Source organism: Macrobrachium nipponense, chromosome 19 (genome assembly GCF_015104395.2).
Source record: "Macrobrachium nipponense isolate FS-2020 chromosome 19, ASM1510439v2, whole genome shotgun sequence".
Lineage (NCBI taxonomy): Eukaryota > Metazoa > Arthropoda > Malacostraca > Decapoda > Palaemonidae > Macrobrachium > Macrobrachium nipponense.
The window spans coordinates 3,547,171-3,574,670 of record NC_061088.1 but is presented as its reverse complement, the minus strand read 5'-3'; the positions used below and the strand labels follow the sequence as shown (position 1 = coordinate 3,574,670).

At 37.7% G+C, this 27,500-nt stretch overlaps 1 protein-coding gene across 2 annotated transcripts in view; it reads right to left on the bottom strand.

The window, feature by feature from the left end:
- Positions 1-27,500, bottom strand: part of LOC135213738 (melanopsin-like) — a 221,394-nt gene that overhangs the window by 144,004 nt on the left and 49,890 nt on the right. Inside the window, exon 1 of one of the 2 annotated variants that reach the window (XM_064247868.1) lies at positions 21,755-22,279. The exons of the other annotated variant lie outside the window; for it this stretch is intronic. The gene's annotated coding sequence lies outside the window, so the exon portion shown is untranslated. Of the gene's footprint in view, positions 1-21,754; positions 22,280-27,500 lie in introns of those variants that run through there. 2 annotated transcript variants of the gene reach the window in all.

Below are 27,500 nucleotides of genomic sequence, written 5' to 3'. Positions count from 1 at the left end.
AACAACGAAGTTTGTAAGCTTACTCCCTGATTAAGCAAAAAAAAAAAAAAAAAAAAAAAGATTAAACAGGGCACCTCAACGAAAAGAGTAGAGACTGTGTGTGGATGGCGCAACCCTGATTATATTATGAACGTTCCATTCAGGAGAAGTTGGAGTTTGAGATGAACAAACGCCCCCAGGCTGAGTCAGAGTAACAGACTTTCTGACAGGCTAAGGCTCAAGGACATGCAGTGTTTGCATCATTGTACAGGAGAACCAATTACAGCACCAACGATTAAAACCAGGAAACAAAATCCCAACATCATGTGGGAAGGTGTAAAGATGAGACAACTCCAAACACGATATGGAAGAGTGGGAAAAAGTACAGATTAGGTAACCCCCCACCACGTGGGAAATTGTAAAGATTAACCCCCCACACCCACGTGGGAAAAATTTGGTAAAGATAACCCCCACACCATGTGGGGGAAAGTATAAATTAATTGAGAGAACCCCCCAACCATGTGAGAAAAGTATAAAGCCCTTAATAACCCTCACCAATGTGGGAAAAGTTATAAATAATTTAGATAAACTCCCACACCACGTGAATAACTAATAACCCCAGATTAGATAACCCCCCCACCAACATGTTAAAGGGTAAATTAAAGAGTAAAGAATAACCCCCTCACACCAATGTGGGAAATTATAAAGATTAAGAAATAACCCCCACACCATGTGGGAAAGAACGTTATAAAGATTAAAGATTAACCCCCTCACACCAATGTGGGAAAGTATAAAGATTTAAAATATAACCCCCACACCATGTGGCAAATTAATAAAGCCCCCTTAGATAACCCTCACCACAGTGGGAAAGTATAAAGGGAAATTAGATAAACCTCCCACACCACCGTTGCGAAAGTAATTAAAAAGATTAGATAACCCTCCCAACAAACCACGTGGAAAAAGTATAAAGGGAATAAGATAAATCCCCACACCATGTGATAAATATAAAGCCCTTAGATAAAAACCCCTCACCACAAGCTTGGGTTGGAAAGTAATAAAGAAATTTAGAAATAACCCCTCCCCACACCACGTGAAAGAAGTATAAAGGGAAATTAGATAACGCCCCCACACCATGTGAAAGAAAAGTAATTAAAGCTTAGATTAACCCTCACACCAACGAGAAAGAAACAATGTGGGAAAGTATAAAGATTAGATACTCCCACACCATGGTGAAAGAAAGTAATAAATAAGAATTAGGATAACCCTCACCACAATGTGGAAAGTATATGAAGATTAGATAGCCCTCCCACACCATGTGGGAAAAGTATAAAGATTAGATAAACCCCCCACACCATGTGGGAAGTTATAAAGATTAGAATAACCCCCTCACACAATGTGGGAAAGTTAAAGATGTAGATAAACCTCCCCACACCATGTGAGAAAGTTAATACAGATTAAATAACTCCCCCCAACCACCATGTTGAAGGAAAGTAATAAAGATTTAGATAACCCTCACACAATGTGGGCAAAGTATAAAGATTAGATAACTCCCAACCACCACGTTGAGAAAGTATAAAGATTAGATAAACCCCCACACCATGGTGGGAAAGGGAAAGTATAAAGGATTAATATCAACCCCTCACACAAATGTGGGAAAGTATAAAGATTAGATAACTTCCCAAACACCACGTGGAAGAAAGTTATAAAGATTAAGTAACCCCCACACCATGTGGAAAGAAAAGTAATAAAAAAGATTTAAGATAACCCCCTCACACCAATGTGGGAAGTATAAAAATTAGATACTCCCCACAACCAAACTTGGAAAGAAAGTATAGTGTGAAGATTAAGATTAAACCCCACACCATGTTTAGAACCCCGTTAATAAAGCTTTGATAAACCCTCACACAATTTGGGTGAAAGTAGTAAAGAGTATAGTAACTCCCAAACACCATGTGAGAAAGTTATAAAGATTTAGAATAACCCCCTCACACCAATGTGGGAAAGTATAAAGACTTTTAGATAAACCCCCCCTCCCCACACCATGTGGAGAAAGTGATACAACGATTTAGATCCAAACCCCCACACCATAGTTGGGGAAAAGTAATAAAGATTTAGAAATAATTAACCCCCACAACCATTGTGGGAAAGTTAAAAGAGTAGATTAACTCCCACACCATGGGTGAAAGAAAGTTAAAATTAAAGAGAACTTCCCCACAACCATGTAGAAATTATAAATAATTAAATAACCCCCCACACCATGTGGGAAAGTCTAAAAGATTCATAAACCCTCACACCCATGTGGGAAAAGTATAAAGATTAGATTAACCCTTCACGCCATGTGAAGAAACCCCAGTATAAAGATTATATAAACCCCCACACCATGGGGGTGGGAAAGTATAAAGATTTAGAGAACCCCCACAACACGTGAAGAAGTATAAAAGCTTAGATAACCCCTCACACCCATGTGGGAAAGTATAAAATTAGATCCCTCCACGGAAAACCATGTTGGGAAAAGTAATAAAGATTAGATAATCCCTCCACACCATGTGGGAAAGTAAATAAAAGAATTAGATAACCCCCCAAACACCTGTGGGAAGTTATAAAGAATTTAGAATAACCCTTCATCACCATGTGGGAAACAGTAATAAAGAATTAGATTACCCCTCCACACCATGTGGGGAAAGGTATAAAAGACCCTTAGATACCTCACCACCATGTGGGAAAGTAAATAAATAGTTAGAGAAACCTTTCAAACACCATGTTGGGAAAGTTATAGAATAAATTAGAGAACCCCCCACCACGTGAGAAGTATAAAAATTAGAATACCCCCCACACCATGGAGAAGTATAAAGGGCTAAAGATAAACCCTCAAACACCATGTGGGGAAAGTTAGAAGATTTGCGAATAACCTCCCACTACCAATGTGGGAAGATTAAGTAAATAAAAGAATTAGATAACTACACACCATGTTGGAAAGTAAATAAAGATTAGATAACTGCCCACCCATTGTTGAGAAATAACCCGTAATAAAGCCATTAGATAACCCCCACACCATGTGGAAAGTATAAAGAATTAAAGATTAACCCTCACACAAATGGTGGGAAAGGTAATAAAGATTCCCCGATAACCTCCCACCACCATGTGAGAACGTAAATACAGAATTTAGAATAACCCCCACACCATGCGGAAATTGAATAAAGATTTAAGAGAACCCGCCCACACCATGTGGGATTAGTATAAAAGAATTAGATAACCCCACACCATGCGGAAATGCATAAATAAAGATTATAGAGACCCCCACACCCATGGTGGGCAAAGTATAAAGAATTAGATAACCCCCACCCATGTGGGGGAAAGTATAAAGATTAGATATCTTCCCCCAGCCCACCATTGTTGGGGAAGTATAAAATTATTAATAACCCCCAACAGACCATGCGGGAAATGTATAAAGATTAGAGAACCCCCATAACCATTGTTGGAAAGTATAAAGATTAGAAGTAATCCCCCAACACCATGTGGGAAAGTAATAAAGATTAGAGAAACCCCCCACACCATGTGGGAAAAAAAGTATTAAAGAATTAGATAACCCCCACACCATGTGGGAAAGTATAAAGATTAGAGAACCCCCATACCATGTGGGAAAGTATAAAGATTAGAGAACCCCCACACCATGTGGGAAAGTATAAAGATTAGAGAACCCCCACACCATGTGGGAAAGAAGAACAAAGTAGATAACCCCCACACCATTGTTAGGCCAAAGTAATAAAGATTATAGGAAACTCCCACACCATGTGGGAAAGTAAAAAGATTATAGGAGAAACCCCACACCATGTGGGAAAGGCTAAAGATTAGAGAACCCCTCACCCCACCATGGGTGGGAAAAGTATGCAAGATTAGATAACCCCACCACCACGTGAAGAAAAGTATAAAGATTAGATAACCCCCCACCACCCATGTGGGAAAGGTATAAAGATTTTTAATAGGAGAAAACCCCCAAGCCATGTGGGAAAGTATAAAGATTAGAGAACCCCCACACCATGTGGGAAAGTATAAAGATTAGATAACCCCCACACCATGTGGGAAAGTATAAAGATTAGATAACCCCCACATCAGTGGGGAAAGGTATAAAGAATTTTAGAGAACCCCCACACCAGGTGGAAATTATAAATGATTTTCCCTTAGAGAACCCCATACCATGTGGAAAGTATAAAGATTAGAGAACCCCCACACCATTGTGGAAACAGTATTTCAAGAATTCTAGATTAACCCCCACACCATATGGGAAAGTAATAAAGATTAGAGGACCCCACACCATGTGGGAAAGTATAAAGATTAGATAACCCCCACACCATATGGGAAAGTATAAAGATTAGAGAACCCCCACACCATGTGGGAAAGTATAAAGATTAGATAACCCCCACACCATGTGGGAAAGTATAAAGATTAGATAACCCCCATACCATGTGGGAAAGTATAAAGATTAGAGAACCCCCACACCATGTGGGAAAGTATAAAGATTTTAAACGAGAACCTTCCTAGACCATGTGGGAAAAGTAATAAAGTTAGAGAACCCCCTCCCCCAAGCCAATGTGGGAAAGTATTAAAGATTGAGAGCAACCCCAACCACCATGGGGGAAAGTATAAAGGGAAATTAGAGAACCCACACAATGTCGGGCAAGTAATAAAGACTTAGATACCCCCCCACACCATGTGGGAAAGTATAAAGATTAGAGAACCCCCACACCATGTGGGAAAGTATAAAGATTAGATAACCCCCACACCATGTGGGAAAGTATAAAGATTAGAGAACCCCCACACCATGTGGGAAAGTATAAAGATTAGAGAACCCCCCACCATGTGGGAAAGTATAAAGATTAGAGAACCCCCACACCATGTGGGAAAGTATAAAGATTAGATAACCCCCACACCACTGGGAAAGTATAAAGATTTTGTTTTATATTTACGAGGAACCCTCAACCCCACCCATGTGGGAAAGTATAAAGAATTAGAGAACCCCCACATAGTATATGTGGAAAAGTATAAAGATCCTAAAGAGACCACCCACACCATGTGGGGAAAGGGTAAAATAAAGATAGAACCCACCCACACCATGTGGGAAAGTATTAAAGATGTAGAGAACCCCCCAAGCCCATGTGGGAAAGATATAAGATTGAGAACCCCCAACCCATGTGGGGAAAGGATAAAGATTAAAGAGAACCCCCACCCCATGTGGGAAAGTAAAAAGAAGAATAATAGAGAACCCCCACCATGAGGGAAAGTATAAGATTAGATGAACCCCCAACACCATGTGGGAAAGGGTAAATAAAGATTAGAGAACCCCACACACGGGGCAAAGTAATAAAGAATTAGAGAAAAGAACCCCTCACACCATAAGGGAAAAGTATCAAAGGGAAATTAGAGAACCCCCCACCATGTGGGAAAGTAAATACAGTATTAAGAGAACCCCATCCACCCCCAATAAGGGAAAGTATAAAGATTAGAGACCCCCACACCATATGGGAAAGTATAAAGATAAGATAACCCCCACTCCATATGGGAAAGTATAAAGATTAGATAACTCCCACACCATGTGGGAAAGTATAAAGATTAGATAACCCCCACACCATGTGGGAAAGTATAAAGATTAGAGAACCCCACACCATATGGGAAAGTATAAAGATTAGAGAACCCCCACACCATGTGGGAAAGTATAAAGATTAGAGAACCCTCACACCATGTGGGAAAGTATAAAGATTAGAGAACCCCCACACCACGTGAGAAAGTATAAAGATTAGATAACCCCCGCACCATGTGGGAAAGTATAAAGATTAGATAACTCCCACACCATGTGGGAAAGTATAAAGATTAGAGAACCCCCACACCATGTGGGAAAGTATAAAGATTAGATAACCCCCCCCCCCACCCACCATTCCTTGTGGGAAAGTAAAAGATAGAGAACCCTACACCATTTGGGAAAAAAAGTATAGATTAGAGAACCCCCCCCACACCCACGTGATAGTATAAAGATTTGTAAACCCCGGGCAAAAAACCATGTGGGGAAAGTATAAAGATTAGATAACTCCACACCACCCATGAAAGGGAAAGTATAAAGATTAGAGACCCCCACACCATGTGGGAGTAGATTAGATAACCCCCACACCATGTGGGAGGTATAAAGAAATTAGATAACTCCACACCTATGGGAAAAGATAAAAAAGATTAGCACCCAAACACACCATGTGGGAAAGTATAAAGATTAGATAATCCCCCCAACACCAGGGGAAAGTATAAAAGTTAAATAAAGATTAAGACCCCCACCCCCACGTGAGCAGATAAAGATTAATAAACCCCCGCACCCATGTGGAAATAAAGAAAGATTAGATAACCCCCACCCCCACCACCATGTGGGAATGGTTATAAAAGATTAGATAATTCCCACACCATGTGGGAAAGTATAATATTATATGAGATAAACACAACACACCCGTGTGGGAAAGTGGGAAGTAAATTAAAAGATTAGATTAATTCCCCACACCATGTGGGAAAGTATAAAGATTAGAGAACCCCCACACACAATGTGGGAAGCAAGTATAAAGATTAGATACCCCTCCCACACCATGTGGGAAAGTATACCCCCAGTTAGTTTATACCCCCTCCCCACACCATATGTGAAATGTATAAAGATTAGATAATTACCACACCATGTGGGAAAGTATATAGATTAGATAACCCCCACACAATGTGGGAAAGTATAAAGATTAGATAACCCCCACACCATGTGGGAATGTATAAAGATTAGAGAATTACCACACCATGTGGGAAAGTATATAGATTAGATAACCCTCACACAATGTGGGAAAGTATAAAGATTAGAAATAACCCCCTCCACACCAATATGGAAAGGTATAAGAGGTAAAAAGATCAAACCCCACACCATGTGGTGGAAAAGTTATAAAGATTGAAAGATAATCCCACCCCCACCATGTGGGAAAGTAATAAAGATAGATAACCACACCCAGGGAATTGGGTATAAAAGATTAAGGGAAGTACCACACCATGTGGGAAAGATATAGATTACGATAAAAACCCTCACCACAATGTGGGAAAGTTGTATAAAAGATTAGGATTTTAACCCCCACACCCATCGTGAGAAAACAAAGATTAAGATGAACCCCACACCATGGTTGGGAAAGTATAAAGGTTAGATAATCCCCAACCCCACCATGTGGGAAAAGTAAAAGGATTAGAGAAACCTCCACAATAGTGGGAAAGGCAAGTTATAAAGATTAGGATAACTCCCGCAACCATGTGGGAAAGTATAATATTAGATAACCCCCAAACCACCATGTGGGAAATGTTTAAATAATAAGATTTAGATAATTACCACACCATGTGGAAGATATAGATTATATAACCTCCAAAACAACCAATGTGGGAAAGTATAAAGATTAGATAACCCCCACACACCATGGGAACCCCCGTAAAAGATTAGAGAATTACCACACCTTGGGGGGTGGGAAAGTAAATATAGATTTAAAAGATTAACCCTCACAAATGTGGGAAATAATTAAAGATTAGATAACCCCCACACCATGTGAGAAAACAAAGATTAGATAACCTCCACACCATGTGGGAAAGTATAAAGCTTAGATAACTCTCACACCATGTGGGAATGTATAAAGATTAGAGAATTACCACACCATGTGGGAAAGTATAAAGGTTATATAACCCCGACACCATGTGGGAAAGTATAAAGATTAGATAACTCCCAAACCATGTGGGAAAGTATAAAGATTAGATAACTCCCAAAACCACCATGTGGGGAAAGTTTAATAAAAGATAGATAAGTAACACAACCATGTGGGAAAGTTATATAGAAATATATAACTCCCAAACCACCATGGGGTGGGAAAGTATAAAGATTAGATAATTAACACACCATGTGGGAAAGTATAAAGATTAGATAACTCCCAAACCATGTGGGAAAGTTTAAAGATTAGATAACTCCAACACCATGTGGGAAAGTATAAAGATTAGATAACTCCCACACCATGTGGGAAAGTATAAAGATTAGATAATTAACACACCATGTGGGAAAGTATATAGATTATATAACTCCCACACCATGCGGGAAAGCATAAAGATTAGAGAACCCCCACACCAATTGTGAAAGTATAAAGATTAGATAGTTCCCACACCATGTGGGAAAGTGTAAAGATTACATAACTCCCACACAATGTGGGGAAAGTGAGGACGGGGAAGTAAAGATTAAATAAATACGTGAGCGAATCGTCTTAAGAAAAACACGCGTGATTTCTGGCAGAGACTGAGAGGGAGGGGACAAACATTTAATTGGTGTGTTTTGGGACATAAAGGACGAAAAAATGGTTGATTCAGCGTGGGAAAAAATCAGATTGCGTCAGCTTCTTTCGTGAAAAAAATGGAATCATCAGGGGTTTGGAGGTAGAAAGAGTTCTTGCGTTGGGCGGGATGTTTGTTTAGTGACAGGGACCTAGTTTAGTTTATTTTGCCATTTTTAGGTTTTTTCTCATTCCTTCAACGTAGCCAAACTCTTTATACAAATTCGTTTTCATCCTACTATTTCAGTGCGTAGGAATTTCATTTATTAATTCTTCTTAGCTATTCGTCTCGATTACCTTCCTTTTATTCACTGGATGTCATATTTGATATTCTTTAAGACTTTCTTATTTCCACGCATCGGATTATCTCGTTCCTTCCATTTCATTTCTCTTTTTTACTCTGGCCTGGACTAGTTAAGGACGTGAAGGTGCCCGTTCTGATTGCTTCCAGTCTTAAAACATATGCAGATATTAGGGACTACCCAGCCCCCGCGACCGGCCCCCCCCCCCCATATTTGTTGAAGGGTGCGGGAGCCGGGGTTAGGGGGTTCACGTAACAAAAGAAAACTGCATAACTATAGGAAGTTAAAATCAATCTATGAACGCAATGTGTATCTATATGTTTGTTTGTCTGTCTGTAACACATAGTACAGATCATAAACACTGAACTATCACAAGATCATTCACAAGAAATTCACAGCTACTGAGAGCACTTGGCATAAGGACATATCAAATATAAAAGCACTTTAAAGCACTACCCTCATTTTGAAGTACAGCCACATCAGCAAAGCAAATAAAATTAGAGTGAAACATAATTAGATAAGAGAAACAGTCTACAGGCAGTCACGTGATAAATAAATCCAAAGCAACACTAAGCACTTGGCAAAAGCACTTCAACTCCCTTCCCTCATTTTGATTAGACAGTCATGCAAATCTGAGGAACATTCTAAAGACAGGCACGTGACAAATACATCAGTATACCAAATCAATGAAAACGAAACATAATTGAATGGAAATAGTCTAAGGACAGCCACGCCAATCAGGACGAGAGACTGTGGTTACGTGCGTCGATCCCCGGGGAGACGTGTATTCGACAAAGTATTGACAATCGGGAGAGACAAGGACGTGTACAAGCTGATACATTCCTAATTGAGAGCCGGAAACAAAGCAGGTCTGAGTGCTTTGTTTGTTTGCTTGATTCCGCTGACACAAGCAATTACTCCAACCCGACAGGCGTCTCTGCCTTTTCCTTAAATCATTCAGATAAACAAATATACACATACTTGAATTCACTTGCAACTAACGCGCTTATATATTTACTTATACTCACTCACAGTTATATTTACTTGTATGTGAGAAACTTTATCTTGTGCTGTGGAATTGGACTTGAGTCTATTTTTACCATTCGGTTCATTTATCCGTCTTTTGAATAGAAAACTATATATACAGAGAAATAAGAAATAACATTCCCGAAGAAAACATGCAGAATAAAAAATCAATGTGGAAATCAGTATGGAGATGAGGAAATCAAGTAAAACGAACGAAGAAAAAATTATAATAAAATTAAATAGAAACAACTTAAAAAAACAGATGATCGAAGATGAAGACATAAGAGACGAACCTTGACATTAAATCTCTTGTAGGTAAACAAGGCGTGATCCGACCTCCAGCTTACTCGGGAAGCATGCAAGATTTTCCCCTCACGCATAAGTTGTAAACATTATATTCCTAACTTTTAACGTAAATTAAAATATGAAAAAATCTAAGGTCAAATAGAGCGTTGTTTCATTAACGAAAATTAAAATAAATACGCTATGTTTTATTGGAAATAATTTTTCAGTACTATTTGCCAAGCACATTATTTATTTCTTACATTTTCATTCTAATACATCATAAATATCCTATCCTAAATTCCAGTATCTTTAATTCAACGCGAAACACCTTTCCCACGCACCCCACAACGACAACAAAGAAGTTTGTAGGCATACTCCCCAAGTATAAGACTTTAAATCTCTGTCAGATCAAGCAGCCTGTGAAGACAAAGGTTATCTGCATGTTTATTGCACTCCCATCTTAAGTAAGGCATAAACGGCTAAAAAATAAATAATAATATAATAAAAAAAAGGATGAAAGGCAATCCTACGTATTTCAGCTCAGGGAGCCAGTATTGAATCCTTTTCATATTTCCATATTTTCTGTTCTTTTCTGGAGGCATATTTTCTATGCAAGAATTTCCCATTAGGCCATGGAATCCATCCCCCCCTCCCATCCCCTAACTCCACCCCCTTAATCCCTCTACCAAGCCCTTCTACCAAGGCGGCTAAGTACTTGGAATTCCAGTGTGGAAATTTTCTTATGAGATGGCATTCACGTTCCATTCATCCCTCCTATCCCCCCGCCCCTCTTTGGCCTACTGTCTTCTCTTATATATTCAGTTTGATAAGTATTTCGTGAAGTATTCAGTATTTCCCTGAAACAATTGCGAAGTTAGGCCTTCCCACTTACCAACATTCAAATTCAAGAGCTCTTGTGAATATTCATATTTTTCTGATAGTCTAATTGATTTCCTTCCCCTTCGGAAATTTCTACGAAATACATCCTCGTCTATGAGATGTAAAAAAATTAATATTTCAAAATAATAATGACCATTTTCTAAGGGGTCCACACTACTACAAATGTAAAAAGTTCGTGTATAATTTATAGAACACTTCATAAAAGATTTTGAACCCTTCCCTGGATTCATCTTCAATCCAAAATGATTTTGGACAGGAATGTTGCTTGCTACCCTGGGGGAACATTTTCTTAAAAGCAAGTGTTTCAGTTAATTTGTGAAAGGATTGCTTTTCCAAAGACTATTTTCAGCGCTGATTTGGACTCATAGTCGCTGAAAGACACACACACACACACACACACACACACACACACACACACATATATATATATATATATATATATATGTATATATATATATATATATATATATTATAATATATATTAATATATATATATTATCAGACATCACCTAAACATGTGCAGTACGTGCGCACATACACCAAGATATTCCATGAAATCTAGGGGGCAAAACAAGTGTGTGTGTGTGTGTGTTGTGTGAATCTTACAAGTGATACGTGTATTATTAATGAAGTTATTGTTTCCAACTAGGCAAACATGAGTCTAAATGGATAAAAACTACGAAGTAATTTCAGCATTTTTCTAACGTAGCAAAACTTTAATCACGTGAGTACAACAGAAGAAAAATATGAATAGTAAAAAAAAAATGTTACAGACGATTATGTAATTACATTTCTGCGAATACAATTCCGCCTCGAGGAGTTACGACTCCTTGTACTGTAAACAAACGGCTTTCTAGTACTTTCAACATAAAAAAAAATAATATTAATAACTCTACCTAATGAAAGGCCTCTTACTCTGATTTCAGAAGACTTGAGAGGTTAAAAACTTTTTTTTTTTTTAATTTCCTACTACCGTATCCGGAATGGTATAGAATATAAAATTTAAGCCACAGGCCAAGCGCCGGGACCTATGAGGTCATTCAGCACTCTAAGGGAAATTGACAGTAAAGAGGTTTGAGAGATTTAACAGGAGGGAAAACTCAAAGCAGTTGCACCGAGACAATATTATTAGAACAGGGCGGAGAGTAAGATGGAAGAAAGAGAATATGAACGGAGGTACAGTAAACGGAAATGAAAGGGTTGATGCTAGATAGTGCCATCCCCCAAAAGGGGTATTTCCTTATCTGTTTGTTTGTTTGTTTGTTTGTATGGTGTTTTTACTTTGCATGGAACCAATATGGTTATTCAGCAACGGGACCAAAGGTTTTACGTGATTTCCGAACCACATCGAGAGTGAACTTTTATCACCAGAAATACACATTTCTCACACCTCAGTGGAATGCCCGAGAATCGAACTCGCGGCCACCGAGCTGGCACGCCAACACCATACCGACCACGCCACTGAGGCGCTTATCTGAGTGGGTTTACCCATGAGTGTTCCTCGCGCCTTGTCGATGGATAATTGTCTGACTCATTTACCGAGGAATTTAATTTATTTTACACAGAGGGACAATTATTGCTTTGTGTTGACTGAACAAACACAACCAAACATATTGACCTGAATCGCGGGCTATAATGAATAGTTTTCATAAGAAAAATTATACTTATGTGTGTATTGACAACCTGAAAAAAAAAAGTTTCAATAGAATACAGCCACGTGAGTTACTTGCCAGTGGCCACTCTAGAGCAGCCTTTGAAGGTAATTCTTTATTTCCATGACAAATAATTGTTACCAGTTTTTTTTTCATCTACCATCTTTATTTCCACATTTCTTCTGTGCCTTTGAGGCTAGTGTTTACATTTATCATTTATAACAAACACTTGTGTAAATGTGTTTTTTTCATTTACCATCTTTTACGACAACGTGATTTTTCTGCCTGTTAAAAAACGAATATTTGACTTTTGCACTAAGCAGTTGATTTGAAGCGATGTCAGAATTGATGCCTAGTTGCATATAACATATATATTATATATATATATATATATATATATATATATATATATAATTATATATATATATATATACATATATATATATATATATATATATATATATATAACATATATATATATATATATATATATATATATTATATTATATTATATATATAATATATATATATAAGTGCATGTTAACTAACGACATCGCAGAAATTTATTCTTTTTCCCAAGGGAATAATAATTATTTGCAGTAATGCATTTGCCATTTCTGGTATTACGAAATTCAGCACGCTTACATTAGGTGTAATTATCAGGAAATGAAAACGTTACCATTAATGAAAAATAACAGTGCATGTCCGGCTTTTAATCTGTTGGATAAACTGGAATTAAAAACTGACTTCAGAAACAGAGCAAGTAAAACAGATGAAAGTCAAGCTACGACAAGATTCATTCAGGACAGCCAGGGTGGAGAAGGGTGAGGGGCTAGCACCCTCATCCCAAAATAACTGCCAAAAACATGATGAGGGCTAACATCTACTGGAGCTATCCCTTCTCAAAGAGACAGAGGAGCCCCAGTCATTCATTACAATCGGAATAAAGTAATAACAAAGAATACAAGGCGTGATCCGACCTCCAGCTTACTTGGGGGCACATGCTTAAAATCTATAGTCAAATAGCGTGTTGTTTCACCAACGAAAATTAAAATAAATACGATATATCTTATTTGAAATAATTTTCCTGTCCTTTTATTTTTATATATACACTTTCATTCTAATAAATAAATCATAAATATCCTATCCTAAAACTCCTGTATCTTTAACTCGACTCGAAACACCTTTCTCAGACCCTTTTAGGCTTTTCCATAGACCTTTCCTACCCCCATACCCCCAACCAGAACAACAACAACAAAGTAGTTTGTAGGCTTACTCCCTTGGTAAGCGATAATCGTAAGAACCCTAAGACTGACAATCTCTCTCTCTCTCTCTCTCTCTCTCTCTCTGATCACCCAACCAGACTGCACTGGAATTTGAACCAAAGTGCAGTCCTCATGTGGGTTTCACTGCTGGGAGATGATGTTACATTCGATGCTATGAGCTGTGTTGTTGTACTTGAGATGCAACTGTTGTTTCCTCTCTGTTTATTAATTTATTTTTGATCTGTCATTATCATCATCATGGGTACAACACAGCATGCTTACAACAACAATGTCTTCAATAAATACTTTATCTTTTAGATAAAAATCTGTCACTAATAATAATAAATAACTACCATTATTCCAGAGGTTTGTGGAAGGTTAAAACTGAAATTCTTCTTCAGCAGGATAACTAAATTATTATCATTTTAAACAACCGCTTAAAAAACTGCCACGAAAGTATAGTATTATGAGTATTATAGAAAAAAAATGCGTAATATCAATCATCCTAATTAGAATGTTTTTCAGTCCTCTGATTTTATTTCTTCCTTCAAGGTTTCAAATAAAATTATTAAACCCAGTTTAGACAACTGCTTGAAAAAACGACCACGCGAGCAATATAGATGAAAAATGAACATAATGTAAACCATTCTAATCAGAATAGTAAGTGTTTTTATAATGATTTAATTTTAATACCTCCTTCAACGTTTAAATTATACTAATGATTTCCCACTAAAACGGAAAATAGCTTTTTACAAAACAGAAAAGTTTTATTTAATGGAATGGCATCAAATTTATCTCTCATTGGTGAAGTGGAAACCACTTATCAACAATCTTAATCAGCGTGCATTAATGCCTGGATTTTTTTATGTTTACTCGTATAGTCACGATCAAATCAGCTTTATTTTATCTTTTTTTGTCATATCAGCTTTATGTTTTGTCAGATCAGCGTAATTTTTTTTCAGAGCAGTATTTTATGTCAGATCAGCTTTATTTTATTCGCATAGAAAGTGTAAAGTAAATAAAATACGATTATGCTGTCTAAAGTTAAAAGACTATATATATATATATATATATATATATATATATATATATATATATATATATATATATATATATATAGTGTGTGTGCGTGTGTTTGATCTTAAATCGAAAAAAAGGTAAAAACGTGATGATTATACGAACAAGGTTACAGCCACGAAAGAAAAGAAACAATTGATATGCTAAGTACTTTTGTCTCATCCAAAAGACATGGTCACAGTAACTAATGATGTCTTGGTAATAGGGCGAGCTGTAACTTTGTGCATACATATATATATATATATATATATATATATATATATATATATATATATATATACATGGATATATACAAACACAGAGAACAATGGACATAAATAAAACTTAATATGCAAAATATAAAGTAAATAAGATACAGCTTCACTATCTTTTAGACTGACCAGAAGTTAATAACCAGTACAGGATTTAATTCGTAGACTTACTAAAGAAAATGACCAGAAAAAGAACTAAGCCTAAATATTTAATTACACATTCACTTCCACATAAGAAATACATTCAGCAACAAGTGGATAATGCAACGGTTATCAAGACCAAGAGGTACATTCAACAGCAACTGGATAACACAACAGCCGTCTAGACCAAAAAGTACATTCAACAAAAACTGGATAACACAACAGTTACCTAGACCAGGAAATACATTCAACAACTGGATAACACAACAGCCACCTAGACCAGGAGGTACATTCAGCAACAACTGGATTATCCAACAGCTACCTAGACCAGGAAGTACATTCAACAACAACTGGATGATGCAACAGTTACCTAGACCAGGAGGTACATTCAACAACAACTGGATAACACAACAGCTACCTAGACCAGGAAATACATTCAACAACTGGATAACACAACAGCTACCTACTAGACCAGGAGGTATATTCAGCAACATCTGGATAACAGAACAGCTATCCAGATAAAGAAGTACATTCAGGTGGAAGAGATATCTCTGAAACACGGCTGACTTATGCAAAAGCGGCTTTCAACTCTTAAGCGGATTTGGTGAAGTTGTAGGAGGACTTCCTCTGAAGTGAGTGATACTCTGGAGTCCGAAATAGGCAAAGAGGAATGAGCATCTTGTTTTCAGAAGTTGGAGAGCAGAACGATTATCATTTAATATACGTTCATGTTCATACATACATGTATTTATATAAGTGAAAATCTATTGCTAATATTTCAAAGTTTTTACTAATTCTTAAATACATACACACATTATATATATATATATATATATATATATATATATATATATATATATATATAATATATATATACAAATGACACGTACATATATAAAAAGTGCGCCAAAATTAATCGAGTTTGCTGTATAGCGTATAATGCAGTTTGAAACTCTCAGCCACGACCCGGTGGTGGCCTGTGTAGTTGGCACCTATGGCTAACTTTAACCTTCAATAATATAAAAACTACTGAGGCTTGAGGGCCGCCGTTTGGTATGTTTGATGATTGGTGGGTGGATGACCAACACACCAATTTGCAGCCCTCTAGCCTCTATAGTTTTTAGGATCTGAGGGCGGACAGAAGTGCGGACGGACAGACAAAGCCATCTCCATAGTTTTCTTTAACAGAAAACTAAAAAAAAAAAAAAAAACCTGTGACCACAACAAGACTCGTATTACACACAATCTCCACAACGTAACCAAACATGTTGTGAAATAACCTCAGATCCCGGAAGATATAAGGAGGAAAGTAAATAAAGATCGAGGAAAAGAAGACAGGGAGATAAAACCAGGGGCCACGTGATATTCTCAAGAGAGCACTTGAGAAGTTCCAGGGTACGTGTTCTGACAATGCCCCGCCCGCAGTGGGACCTCGAGAGAGCACATACCACAATAGTTGCCACGAAGCTCATGAATATCATGATATCTGGGTCATACTGGGTCATACATTCTACGTTTAATGGAGACCTATGTTGTAGTTCTTCGTTGGAGGACAGCGTTGTAGATTGTAGTTGTAGTAGCAAAATTAAAAGACGAAACGTTTCTTCTGTTCGACGTTTTTGAATCTGATGGTAATTTTCACATTTGATGATTTCTGGTTTCGTAAGCCACGACGTTTATAACATTTATCAGAACGATTACTACTGGCTAATGATGACTCCACCATTAATCTGAGTACATAGGAAATAAATCAAGTTTAACTGTAACAATGTTTTTCAGTGTCGAAGATAACTCAAACGTTTACATGAGCACAAGCAAAAGAAACTGCTTACGACTGTCCAATGTTTTTCAGTGTCAAATATAACATTTATCGGAGCGATTACTACTATTTAATGATGAGCACATATGGATAAATCAAGTTTGAATGCAACAATGTTTTTCAGTGTCAATTGTAACTCAAAACGTTTTCATGAACAGAAGCAAGAGAAACTGTTTACGACTGTCTAACGTTTTCAGTGTCAATTATAACTCAAAACGTTTACAAGAACACATAGGCAAGAGAAACAACTTATTGGCTATCCAACGTTTGTCATTGTCAAGAATAAATATAAAAAACGTTTACATTACCATAAGCAGTGAAACAACTAACTATCCAACGTCTTTCTGTGTCAAGAATAAACATCAAACGTTTACATCAGCATAAGCAGAGAAGCAACTTACGACTATCCAACGTTTATCAGAGTCAAAAATAAATGTGAAACGTTTACATTAGCATAAGCTGTGAAACAACTTACGGCTATTGAACGTTTTTCAGTGTCAAGAATAAACATCAAACGTTTACATAAGCATAAGCAGTGAAACAACTTACGACTGTCAAACATTTTTGTGTCCAAGAGACTTCAAACCTTTACATAAACATAAGCAATATAAACTTCTTTCGACTGTCCAGCAATTTCCAGTGTCAAAGATAACAAACGTTCACGTAAACACTTAAGAAAAAGCAACTTATGAACCTCAGTTTTTCAGTGTCAAAGAGGATGGAAACGTTTACATGACCAACGAACGTCTACGAATATCGGACGACAATCCACCCCCCACCCCAACAAACCCCTCACAACATTCCCTCGACCTCATGAGGCGAAAGGGAATCGCATTTGACAGCCGGACTATAATTCTTCTTCTTCTTCCCACATTCGTGTGAAAGCACAGAAAGGAAAAAGTATAAAAAAAAATGTGTCTCAACCAAATGACTTTCTTATTATTTCCCCTCCCTTCTCTCCCTTTATCGATCACCACCAAGGATCCACAACAGTCTACTCTGCATCCTCACATTCCTCCTCCTAATGAGGCGGCCGACGGAAACACGTGAACACTTTTTTATATTTATTTATTTTCTTGTTAGTCTCATAATTGCAAACACTTTCTTATGAGGCTACTTCTGCTTCTGCTGGAGTGTTATGGTGTGTGGGGGGGAAGGGGTGAGGGAGGGGAACTGGGTTTTTTTTTTTTTTTTTTTTTTTGCTTTCTTTTCTTAGTCTCATAATTGCAAACACTTTCTTATGAAGCTACTTCTGCTTCTACTGCTGCTGTTGGAGTGTTATTGGGAAGAAAAACAGGTGATATTTTGGTGTGTGTGTGTGTGTTGGGGGGGTGGCTCGGAAGGGAGGGAGGGAACTGAGTGTTTTTTTTCTACTTCTGGTCCTACTGCTACTGTTGGAGTGTTATTGGGAAGAAAAACAGGTGATTTTTGGTGTGTGTGTGTGTGTGGGGGGGGGGGGGGGGGAGGGGTGAGGGAGGGAACTGGTGTTTTTTTTTCTTTTTTCTTTTCTTTGTCTCATAATTGCAAACACTTTCTTATGAAGCTACTTCTGCTGCTTCTGGGGTGTTACGGGGAAGAAAAACAGGTTTTTTGGTGTGTGGGGGGAAGGGGTGAGGGTGGAGCTTAGTGAGCTTTCGTTCGTCAGATAATGAGGGAGGATTTGAACGAGTGACAAGATACGCTTGGGATTAGGTTACGTTTTGATTTTGTCTAACTCTTATTCTTCTTCAATTTCATAGGACTTACACCAAAAAAATTAATAAAAAAAAAACCTTTGGCTTCACAAAAGCACATCTTCTCTCTCTCTCTCTCTCTCTCTCTCTCTCTCTCTCTCTCTCTCTCCCTCTCTCTCATTCTCTCTCTATCTCTCTCTCTCTCTCTCTCTCTCTTATAATGACGATTTAAACGAGTGACAAGATAAGGATTAATTTGCGGTTAGGTTTTGTTTTCAATTTTTCTTCTTCGTCAAATTCATGGGACTTACACCACAAAAAGGTTTTGGCTCTGCAACTCACGACATAATCTCTCTCTCTCTCTCTCTCTCTCTCTCTCTCTCTCTCTCTCTCTCTCTGGCCATCAAGAGAGTTTGTTATACCAGTAATTACCTGTCATGGCTATAATTAACCAAGAAAATTCTGAAACAATGCTGTGTTCTATGAATAGAAAATGAGTGCTTCATATATCACTTCGACCCTGGCACATTGGTAAACACTATTAAGCTGCATGGCCCGCCCCCACACTCTCTCTCTCTCTCTCTCTCTCTCTCTCTCTCTCTCTCTCTCTTTCCGGTCTTAGGTCCAACTGAGATCTCGTGCCTTGCTTTCCTCTTTCTAATAATAATAATTTTAATTAATAATTTAAATAAATTTAATTAAATAATTTTTATATATAGTATTAGTATAAGATTATAAAAGTTTATAATATATTTATATATATTACATAATAATTATATTTTTATATTATTAATAAAATTATTATATATATAGAAAATATTTATATATATATTTTACGGGCCACAAACTAACAAAAACACTCACATATACAGGGTGTCCATAAAGTCCCAGTACCATTCTGAGCAATAAATATTTGTAATGGTACTGGGACTTTATGGACACCCTGGAGATGTGATGAACTGAATAACAGAATATCTACCTCAATAGATACTTATTTAAATATACCTAGAATACTTTACAATTGTAAATTAGCTTTAAAAATGTCCACTAAACCATTAGCTTCCATATGCCCGATACTAATCGAGCCTTAATTCCTTTCAGTTATTTATTCAATAAATTTATCTATTCTCTGGCAACCATTCTCTGGGGTAACTTGGTTTAAATGTGGCTTGGATTTATAAGCATAAATAAATTTTGAGTTTATATCACTTACATTATTTTCCAACTGTTGTTTTCCCTTTAAAGAAACAAAGGTGTGAGCCAACCTCCAGCTTACTCGGGACGCAAGCAAGATTTTCCCCTCATGCAGAAGTTATAAACATTATATGCCTAGCTTAATGTAAATTAAAATGTGCTAAAATCTATGGTCGATTAAAGCCTTGTTTCACTAACGAAAATTAAAATAAATACGATATATTCTATCAGAAATGTTTCTGTGCTGTTTAACATGCACATCATTTATTTTCTAAAGCTTCGTTCTAATAAATAAATCATGAATATCCTATCTTAAAATTCATGTATTTTTAACTCAACGCGAAACATCTTTTTCAGACATTTTTAGGCTCTATCACAGACCTTTCCTACCCCCTCCAACAGGAACAATAAAAACAAAAACAACAAAGTAGTTTGTGTTTTGTATCTTAATTTTGATTTTACGTTCAGAACCAAAAATATTGTTGGTTCTGAGCCTGAAATCAAAATTAAGATACAAAACACAAACTTCTTTGTTGTTGTTATTTTTATTGTTCCTGTTGGAGGGGGTAGGAAAGGTCTGTGATAGAGCCTAAAAATGTCTGAAAAAGATGTTTTGCGTTGAGTTAAAAATACATGAATTTTTTTAGGATAGGATATTTATGATTTGTTTATTTATTAGTTAGTTCTTTGCTTTCATATTACTATTTCTTAATAGGGTTTCACGGGAAAATATGTATTCGATATTTCTTTTTTGTTACTTTACATTTACTACATACTCTACCAGTCTGGATAATTCTCTCTCTCTCTCTCTCTCTCTCTCTCTCTCTCTCTCTCTCTCTCTCTCTCTCTCTCTCTCAACTTTCAAGTTTCTCAACTTTATCTTTATTGACAACCTTAAATGTATTTTTCTTAAATGTTTATTTTTTTCCTAGTCCTTGTACAATTATACATATCTATAGACATGAACGTATACATATTCATAAACATTTCTTCCTAGTATTTGCACAATTCTACACACCTACATAAATGCATACACAAACCTACGTATACACATTCATAATCGTTTCCTTCTAGTAAACAAAGATAAAATACACATGTATACACCTGCAAGCATAGTTTCCCCAAGCATTTCGTTTCCCTCAGTTTTTCCATAAAATGGAACAAAGTTTGCAAATCAAATCAACGCAAATATCTGCAATAAAGCGAAGTTTCAAGTCATGCAACTCAAAAACCAATTAGCCTCCCTCAACATTAATTCAGTAAACCATGGAGAAGTGATTCTTTCCCTGTATCACAAACTACCTTGATTTATTCATTGTACATGTTTGAAATATCAAGTTATTTGTAAGACTACGTTACTACGTGTTTTCCGTGACTAATTCTTTTTGTTGTCGTTCCAATTTGTTTTCTTTTTTTTAATTCATTGTTAAAAAAAAAAAGCTTCCTTTTATTGTCTTCCTGAATCAAATCTCACTCTCTTGTATTCCTCTTTTTTATTTTTTATTTTAATTTATTTTATTTATCTACCTATTTTATTATTTATTTTATTTTATTTTTTTGCTATTCCATGACACTTTCAATATTAAATGATACTCGTAGTAGCATGTGTCTTGAAACGTAGAGCTAAATCCACATTTATGTATGGGTATATATACGTATATATTTAAAAATAAAATTCCACAAGAGAGGTTTCGGGAATCTGTTAAATTCCCCTTTCCAGTTGAAAACGGGAATCGAACAGATTCCCGAAAGCTCTGTGGATTCATTTCTCCACTGTGAATATTGTTACAAAGTGTTTGTGATTGTGAACAGCTAGCAACAATTACTTACCAGTATATCAGCGTGAGACGGGTAGCCCTTCGCCAGTACGGCTCGTGTTGACAGAACTTTCCGTCTGAATGCATCTCTCTACGGAAATCTTTCGATTATTCTCAATGCAGGATCAGATATGAATAATGTATGATAAATAAAACGAAAACAAAAAATCCTGAGCGTCAAAAACACATCTGTTCATGAATCCAATTCCGTTCTAAAAGATACTTTAGAAGTATAAAAAGAGGGAAGCCCCAATATGGCCGTCGTCGTGAGTTAACTTTCATATAAGGCTGAGGACGCGACCGACGGACGCTAAGGGAGAAACTTTCGTAGCGAGCTTAAATAAAACTTTTCCGGGGATCAAGACTTTCTCCACGACCTCAGGAGAATCCAACTGCGACTGAGATTCTTCATCATGAAAGCATCGTTCGAGGAGTTGCTCTCTCTCTCTCTCTCTCTCTCTCACACACGCTCAGTTGTGTATCACTCGTCAGGGGGCAGAGACGTAGCAGTGCCAAGTCCAGATCGGCCGGTGGTGAACAACAAACTACCAGGCGCCGAAGTCACCAACTCCAGGTAACTCTCTCTCTCTCTCTCTCTCTCACACTTTACTCACCAAGGCACTTGCGCGCGCGCGCGCTCATTCTCCCCCCACTACTCGCTGTCTCACAGAAACACGCGCGCGCGCGTTCATATGAATGGCTGGTATTTGTTCGTATGTCAGCTCCGACCCAGACTCTCTCTCTCTCTCTCTCTCTCTCTCTCTCTCTCTCTCTCTCTCTCTCTGGTGTATTTCTTTGTGGCGTTAAGGTCTTTGTATTACAACTCTCTTTCTTCTTCTTCTTCACTCGAAAGCCTTAAATTCACTGCATTTCTCGGGTTCTGAAGTTTCATTCTTATCGTCAATTCTATTGTGAGGATAATACTTGTCTGCATTCAGACGTGTGCTGATAATATCATCGACTTGGGCTGGAGTGAATGCGATAATACTGAGGAATGAGTTTGCATTTCATTTCTGCCTCTTTGTCTCACTGACTGCCTGTCTGTCTCAAATCACATTTAACTCTCTGTCTGTTTCAAAAACATACTTTTAACTGGCTATCTATCTGTTTTAAAAACATATGTTAAACTGTCTGTGTGTTTCAATAACATATATTTAACTGTCTATCTGTCTGTCTCAAAAACACATACTTAACTGTCTGTCTGATTCAATGACATATTAACCTGTCTGTCTGTTTCAAAAACATACTTTTAACTGGCTATCTGTCTATCTTGAAAACATATGTTACACTGTCAGTGTGTTTTAATAACATATATTTAACTGTCTATCTGTCAGTCTCAAAAACACGCATCTAACTATCTGTCTGTTTCAATGACATTTATTTAACTGTCTGTTTCAAAAACATACTTTTAACTGGCAAAAACATACTTTTAACTGGCAAAAACATACTTTTAACTGGCTATCTGTCTGCCTCAAAAACATATGTTAAACTGTCTGTGTGTTTCAATAACACATATTTAACTGTCTATCTGTTTTGAATACTTATTTTTAACTGTCTGTCTATTTGTGTAAAATACTTATGCTTAACCGTTTTTCTGCTTCAGAAACATATGTCTAACTGTCTGTATGTTTCAAAAGTATTCTTAACACTCTATCTGTCTGTATCAAAAACATATATTTAACTGTCTGTCTGTTTCAAACACACACACACACACACACACACACACACACATAGTATATATATATATATTATATATATTTATATATATATATATATATATATATATTCTATATATATACATGTAAATATATATATATATATATAACTATATTAAATATATATATATATATATATATATTTCTTAAACTGTGTGGTTTCATAAACATATGTTTAACTATCTTTTCATTTCAAAAAAATTTTATTTGAACTGGTCCTGCCTGTTTTCAAAAAACATATTTTTTTCCTGTGTCTGTCAGTTTGAAAATAATAATAATTAATAATAATTAATAATAATAATAATAATAATAATAATAATAATAATAATATGTTTTGTTAAAAATGACTGCTGCTCCAGCACTATTAATCTTATAAAGAGTCTTCTCTATCTTTCTGATGACGGCTTTCTCGTTGTTGCTTAGACTGGCGAGCAACACACCAAAGGGCATGGTAAAATTCGGTTGAGTCATTTAATTTATTATTGCTTACACAATTCTCTCTCTCTCTCTCTCTCTCTCTCTCTCTCTCTCTCTCTAACGCGACGTTTCCTCCTGATCGACAGGACATTATCAAGCGATAACTGCTGAGGGACTGAATTCCAGTGGTTGTTGTTGTTGTTTAAGATTAAGCTGGCCTTGTGCCAGCACGGGCTCTTGCTCACAGAGCAGCCCGTATGTCATATTAGTTTGAGATGTGAGATGCTTAGGATATGCAACTCTATTGGTGATACATGAATGATGTGGTGAAGGTGATTTGATATTGAATGAAGGATTTGATGGGCAAGGTTGAAACCCTTTAAACCCTAAGATACCCTTCAGTCGTAGGGAAAGCTGGATAGTAGTAAGTGTTGGCTAGTAGGAGAGACCAACAGATTGGAAGAATGAAGGTTTGAGTTGTAGGCACAGTTAGCTAGTAAGGCAGCTCGTGAATTTCTGAGACATATTCCTTTTCTGGTCCGCTTTCTTTGGGTGTGTGTTGTCTGGTGAGTGTGGTGGAGGGATAGTGATGAATGTGAGGGGAGGGTAATGAAGGAGGCAAGAGATGAATGGGGATGTCTGTTAAAGAGGTTTATCTTTTTTTGTCTTGCATGTTATGTGGGTTAGGGTAGTATGGGGTAGTGGTCATGATTGTTGGCAACCATGTGCTGTCCGTCAGGGTAGTGTTCTGTTCCTACCTTTGGTGGTGGGTAGGAGCATAGGAAACCTGCTAATTCATGGTGTTTGCTAGAATGTGCTTTGTAATTTGAGTGGTTGTGCGTTCATTTCCTATGTGCCTATCTCTTAGTTGCTCCGTTTCTGGACAGTCTAAGAGGTAGTGTTCTAGAGGTTCTTCTGGAATTCTTTCGCAGTGCTTACATGGCCTGGGATCGCCTACTATCTTTTGCCAAGTGCATTGGTATCCCAGCCTTAGACGATGAATTATGACTGCTAGTGCTCCTGACATATCTTTGGGAATGTCATGTGGTTGCAGACTGGTGGTGTCTACATACCACTTTGCAGTGTTAGAGCCTCCAAAGACCGCTCTCCTGACTTTGCTTTCTTCTTGCACTTGACAGTATGCTGCGGCTTTGCTTTTAAGTTGAGTCAGTGAGTGGCTGATTTTAATACTTATGTTGTTGATGTGTAACCCGCTCTTTGCTAGGGAGTCTGCTTCCTCATTTCCTTGGATTCCTATGTGACTTGGAATCCAGTTGAGAGTTATCTGTCTGTTTCTGGTTTGGTGGATGTTGGCAATTGCCCATATGCTTGTCAGGAGTTTGATATTTTCTTTTGCTTTGCCTTTTGTGATGGCTTGAATTGCTCCTTTCGAGTCGGTGTGGATAGTTGTGTTTCCTAGTTTGTGTTGAGAGTCTTCTAGCGCTTTAGCGATTGCTATCAGCTCAGTCTGTAGAGTGGAGGCATTATCTGAGAGCCTCCAGCTCCCTTTTAGTGATGTCGAGTAGACTCCTGCCGCTGCCGCAGGAATGCTGAGGTCTACTGATCCATCTGTAAAGTATTCATTTGTGGCTGTCGTTTTCCTTATTGAATCTTGTGCTGCTTGTTTCAGCTGTTGAACGGTGCATGCTTCCTTGCTTGCTGGGAGGACTGTGTAGTTGATATTGAAGAGTTCAAGTTTCCAGGGTCCTGGTTCTACATACTCAGCGAGAGGAGAGTCTTCTCTGATGTCAGCAGCATGCTTTTGCATGCCTACTCTTCTCAGTGTTTCTAAAAGGTTGCCAGCGTATGTCTTGGGTGGGTCTAGTTCTTCGTGGAAATCAATGCACTTTTTGATCTCTCTTTTTAGTGGACAGTTCCTTTCTTTTTTTAAGGTTTTTAGCAGGATGGATGTGTTTCTCTGGTCTATTCTGTATGTCAGAGACTGTTTTGTTTCATGTCTCAGAATGCATAAGTTAGTCCACATTGGAGCACCTGTGATGAGTCTCAGGGCATTGTTTTGAATTACTTCAAGGCTCTTTTGCTCTGTGCTTGAAAGACTGGTGAGAACAGGTGCGGCATACTCAACCGTTGACCTTATTGTTTGTATGTAGAAGGTTCTGAGGGCGTGATATACTGCTCCCTGTTGTAGAGAGGTGATCCTCCTCATGGCATTGTGTCTGCATTTAACTTTCTGCTTGAGTATTTCAAGTTCTTTGCGTGGGGAGAGTTGCTTGTTTATGTTTACTCCTGGGTATACAAAGTTGTCTACCCATTCAATGGGTTCACCCATGAGCTGTATTTCATTTGGGTCTAGACTGTGTTTGATGGCCATTGCTTTTGTCTTTGCAGTGTTGATTTTTAGACCTAGGTCTTTGCATTTATTTTCAATTTGTATTATTGCACTTTGCATGTTCTGGTGAGATCTGTGTCTGTCTGTGCTGACTAGGCAGACATCATCTGCATAAATGAATATTTCAACTCCATTGGGTAGGGTGGTTGTTGCTAATTTTTCCATTAATACATTGAAAAGGAAGGGGCTGAGTATGCCTTCTTGAGGTGTTCCATTCTCCAGATTGAGAAAGTCCAAGCTTGCTCCTTGGAAGATGACTCTGGACTGTCTGTTTTGCATGTATCCTTTGGCCCATGCTAAAAGGTTGCCCTTTACCGCCTTGTAGGCCAAGGCTTCAAGGATGGCAGCTGCACTGGCTAGCTCATAAGCTTTTTCTAAGTCCAGAAAAACCACTATTGTTTTCCTCTCGTTGATTGTGGACATGACGTCTGCTAGGCATTCTTGTGTGCCTATGCCCTCTTTGTAGGCATATAGGCGATGGTGTAGAGGTCCTGTTTCCCATAGCAGTCTGTTTAGTACCATTCTCTCTGCAGTCTTTTCTGTGCAACTGATGAGAGAGATGGGTCTGTAAGAGTTGGGTTCTTTGGGCTTGGGAATCGGCTGTGTATTTTGTTGGTTCCATTTTGTGGGTCTACTGTGCTCTGTGTATGTTCTATTGATTATATGGAGATGAACTGTTTTGGCTGCCGTTCCCATGTTCTTTAGTATGCTATATGTGATTATGTCTGCTCCAGGGGCTGTGTCTATTTCCTTTTGAAGGGCTTTGCCCAGTTCCTTTAGTGTGAATGGAGTGTCTGTGTCATCAGGGATATTGCAGGCCGTGTTAATGACTGTCTCCATCTCCCTGGGTCTAGTGCAACTGCCTTTCTCTTGTGGTTTGTGGTAGGTGTGCCGATTTGGTCCTGTCGGCAAAATGTTGTGCAAGTCTGTTTGCTTCAGCTTGAGGGTCAGGATGGTGTGGTTGTGTTATCTTGGATTTTCCTGATATTTTGTTGAACCATTTGAACATTTTTGCAATGGGAGTAAGTCGGGTAGTCTGTGAGCACCATTTAAGCCAGGTTTCTTGCTTCACTTCTTTGGCAGTTTGTGTTGCATGGTTTATAACGTCTCTTAGGAGAGCATGCATCTCATCAGTGGGATTGCGTCTGAAGAGCTTTCTTGTTCTATAATTCCAGTGGCGAGTCCATCTCCTTTTATCGTGGTGTTGCGAGCTCTTGAGTACGGTCAGAGCACCTCACCGGCAGGTCGGGTTTTCATTGGTTCCCGGGAAGGTGACT